This window comes from Myotis lucifugus, unplaced genomic scaffold, assembly GCF_000147115.1.
Source record: "Myotis lucifugus unplaced genomic scaffold, Myoluc2.0 scaffold_421, whole genome shotgun sequence".
NCBI classification, from domain to species: domain Eukaryota; kingdom Metazoa; phylum Chordata; class Mammalia; order Chiroptera; family Vespertilionidae; genus Myotis; species Myotis lucifugus.
The window spans coordinates 448,029-452,507 of NW_005871469.1; the positions used below are offsets into that span (position 1 = coordinate 448,029).

Genomic DNA, 4,479 nt, shown 5'->3' on the forward strand with positions numbered 1-4,479 from the left:
GGCAGGGCTCTGGGTCACCTCACATCCAAGTTCCCTGCCAGATGCATCACCACTCAGTGGTTAAGTGCCTGGGGACTGGAGGCAGAAGACTTGGGGTCAAGCCCCAGCACTGTCTGCATAACGACCGAATAGTGAGTTAGTCTCTCTGCACCTCTCTTTGCTCATCTGTAAAATGGGAATAATTATGCTCACCCCCAGCCCCATCCCCAAGGATGCTGTGAAATTTCAGTCAATTAATATATGTAGGCGGCCCCACGACCTCCAAGGGTGAGGCGGGCACAGAGCCAGGGCCGCCGGGCGGCGTCCATGCTCTAGGCCCCGCTTGCTGCTACCCTTGGTCCTGCACCCCTGCCGCCACCATGGGCAAGAAGCACAAGAAGCACAAGACCGAGTGGTGCTCCTCCTACGAGGAGTATGCAGACAAACCTTTGGAGAAGCCCCTGAAGCCGGTTCTCAAGGTTGGAGGAAGTGAAGTGACTGAACTCTCTGGATCTGGCCACAGTTCCAGTTACTACGATGACAGGTCAGACTATAAGTGAGAGAGGCACAAAGAAAAGAAGAAGAAGAAGAAAAAGTCAGAGAAGGAGAAATATCTGGACAATGAAGAAAGAAGGAAACAAAAGGAAGAGAAGAAACGGAAACGGGAAAAGGAACACTGCGACACAGAGGGAAAGGCTGATGACTTGGATCCTGGGAAGAAGGTAGAGGTGGAGCCATCTCCCGATCGCCAGTCCAAGCGTGCGGGACACAGCCAGCTGACAATGAGAGCATGCCTATTCAGCAACTACTACCAGGGGTGGGCAAACTTTTTGACTCGAGGGCCACAATGGGTTCTTAAACTGGACCGGAGGGCCGGAACAAAAGCATGGATGGAGTGTTTGTGTGAACTAATATAAATTCAAAGTAAACATCATTACATAAAAGGGTACGATCTTTTTTTTTTTTAGTTTTATTCATTTCAAACGGGCCGGATCCAGCCCGCGGGCCGTAGTTTGCCCATGGCTGTACTAGACCATTTCCTCCGCCAGCTCCAGAGAAAAGGTCCTCATGGGTTTTTTGGCTTTTCCTGTCATGGATGCAATTGCTCCTGGATACTCAATGATAATAAAACATCCAATAGATTTTGGCACAATGAAAGACAAAATCATGGCTAATCAGTCACAGAATTTAAGGCAGATTTCAAACTGATGTGTGATAATGCAATGACATACAACAGACCAGACACTGTGTACTACAAGTTATCTAAGAAGATCCTTCACGCAGGCTTTAAGATGATGAGCAAACAGGCAGCTCTCCTGGGCAATGAAGCGACAGCTGTTGAGGAACCAGTTCCCGAAGTTGTACCTGTACAAGTAGAAACTGCTAAGAAATCCAAAAGGCCGAGTAGAGAATTCATCAGCTGCATGCTTGAGCCAGAAGGAAATGATTGCAGCTTGACTGACAGCACAGCAGACGAACATGTGCTGGCCTTGGTGGAGCACGCAGCAGATGAGGATCGGGACAGGGTCAACCGACTCCCTCCAGGTGGCAAGATGGGTTACCTGAAGAAGAGCGGAAATGGGAGCCTGCTCTACAGCGTGGTCAACATGGCTGAGCCAGATGCCAACGAGGAGGAGACCCACCTGGTGGACCTGAGCTCCCTCTCCAGCAAGCTGCTCCCCGGCTTCAGCGTCACCACTCTGTGCTTCAAAGATGAGAGAAGGAGCAAAGTCACGTTTCTCTCAAGTGCCAGTACTGCACTTTCAATGCATAATAATTCTGTATTTGGAGACTTGAAATCAGACGAAACGGAGCTTCTGTATTCTGCCTATGGAGATGAGACGAGTGTGCCGTGTGCACTGAGCCTGCAGGAATTTGTGAAGGATGCTGGGAGCTACAGCAAGAGAATGGTGGACGATCTTCTGGACCAGATCACAGGCAGAGACCACTCCTGGACGCTCTTCCAGCTGAGGCAGAGGAGAAATGTCATGATGAAGCCACCAGATGAAGTAAAGACTGGGCACTCCCTAGGACAGTGCTGGAGAACCTATGACATGTGCTGGAGAACCTTCTCTGTCATGATTCAAACCTGCAGCAAAACTAAAAAGGGGGAAAATGTAGAGGTCAAGCGGAATGAAGTTAACTAAAAGAGGACGTTCTGCCAGGAAAAGGCGGGAGCCTGCAAGCAGGCCGAGTCAGAGGTGACACGCGAACTCATTTTTTTGGTTGATTTTTCTTGGTTAAATGGCATTTAAGTATATAAAATAAATATCAAAAATATAAGTCTTTGTTTTACTATGGTTGCAAATATCAAAAAATATCTGTATGTGACACGGCACCAGAATTAAGTTAGGGTTTTTCAAAATGCTGACACGCCGAGCTCAAAAGGTTCGTCATCACTGCCCTAGGAGATGGTGGCTCTGTGCTGGATTTTACGTCAATGAAGTCGTATTCTGATGTCTCTTTGGACATCTCCATGCTCAGCTCTCTGGGGAAAAAGAAGAAGGAGCTGGACCATGATGACAGCCATCTGAACTTGGACGAGACGACAAAGCTCCTACAGGATCTGCATGAGGCGCAAGCAGAGTGTAGGGGCTCCCGGCCGTCGTCCAACCTCAGCTCCCTGTCTAACACCTCCGACAGGGATCAGCACCACCTGGGAAGCCCTTCTCGCCTCAGTGTCGGTGAGCAGCCAGAGGTGACCCATGACCGGTACGAATTTCTTCAGTCTCCAGAACCTGCAGCCTCTACAAAGAGCTAGCCTTGTAGATAGTCATTAATTGGTTTTTTGTTTTGTTTTTATTTTGTTTTTACTTGCATGTATAGAGTTTTGGTTGTGAGACAAAGACTATATGTTCCCTTGGGCCTACAGGAAGAGGCGCAGGGAGGGGGTGAATTGTCTCTGATCATGTCGGCCGCATGTGGACCCAGTGTTTCTGTAGATAGTCCTGTGAACCTGAATAGTGGAAATCCTAAATAAAGGGTGTATAAAGAATATATATATTGTGGGACACAATATATGCTCAATAAACGTTGCTTCCCTGCCCCCATACCAATTTGTGCACAGAAAGGTTTGCTACAAATCCTCTTTTGCCCATTTACACATTACAATGCACTATGCTGCCTTGGACAACTGCATAAAATTAAATTCATGAAAGAAACCAGACATAAAAGGTCACATATTGTGATTCTATTTATATGAAATATGCAGACTAGGCAAATCCACAGATGCAGAAAGTACATAGGATGATGTCAGGGGCCGGGGGAGGAGAGAATGGGGAGTGACTGCCTAATGGACGAAAGATTATCTTTTGGGAGGATGAAAAAGCTCTGGGATTAGATAGTGGTGTGGTTGTAGAGAGTGGTGACGAGTCTACATATTTCGAGACCTAAAGTTGTAATGTGCCATGAAATTATCTGTGGTTTCCATTGGTGGCAAAGTTGATTACCGCTACTGATATCACCGTCACTGTGACCTGCCTTCATAACTGAAGGAAAGGCTAACTTTCTGATAGAGATTAGTGAAAAAGATGCAATTTAGTTTTCCATCCAAGTTCACAGACCACTGAAACGCTAAGGGTGCCTGGGCCACAATTAAAGTATTCCTGGTACAGAGGCTTCAAACCTATGCCCTGGAGTCCTCTACGCCTGGATGAAAAGCTGACACTACCGCGTGTAAGTTATGGCAAGTGGCTGTCCTCCCTGGGCCTCCGTTTCTTCATCTAGACCGGTGGTTCTCAACCTGTGGGTCGCGACCCCTTTGGGGGTCGAACGACCCTTTCACAGGGGTCGCCTAAGACCATCAGAAAACACATATATAATTACATATTGTTTTTGTGATTAATCACTATGCTTTAATTATGTTCAATTTGTAACAATGAAAATACATCCTGCATATCATTTACATTATGATTCATAACAGTAGCAAAATTACAGCTATGAAGTAGCAACGAAAATAATTTTATGGTTGGGGGTCACCACAACATGAGGAACTGTATTAAAGGGTTGCGGCATTAGGAAGGTTGAGAACCACTGATCTAGACCGAGACAAGGAGGGAGGTTTAGAGAAAGCTTCCTGGAAAGGTTTGAGCTCAGGATGAGTAGAAGTGAGTCAGTTTAGGAAGATGAGAGAAGTGCAGAAAGGTAAAAGATCCAGGGATGAGGGAGTTTGGTGCTCTGGAGTAACTGGGAAAGGTTCCATGTTTTTGGAGCCTATAGAGTGGGAGGAGGTAGTGAGAGGCAAGGCTGGAGTGATGAGGAGGGACCAGACAATGTGAGATCCTTTGATTCATATTAAAAACTTGAACTGTGTCTTGAGGGCACTGGGGAGCCATGACATGATTTTGAGCAGGAGAGTGATATGGTCAGATGTGTGCTGGGAAGAGATTGCTCTAGCTGCAGTCTCCGCACAGGCACACCCTTTCACCCCACCTTCCTCATTCACCACTCTGTCTCCAACATCTTCTGCTCTGTGGTCTTTGGCCATCGTTTTGACTACCA

General features: G+C 47.0%; 1 pseudogene; it reads left to right on the top strand.

Annotated features, from left to right (window-relative positions):
• Window positions 1-998: 998 nt before the first annotated feature.
• On the top strand, window positions 999-2,937 carry LOC102426032 (annotated as a pseudogene).
• The last annotated feature ends 1,542 nt before the right edge of the window (window positions 2,938-4,479 follow it).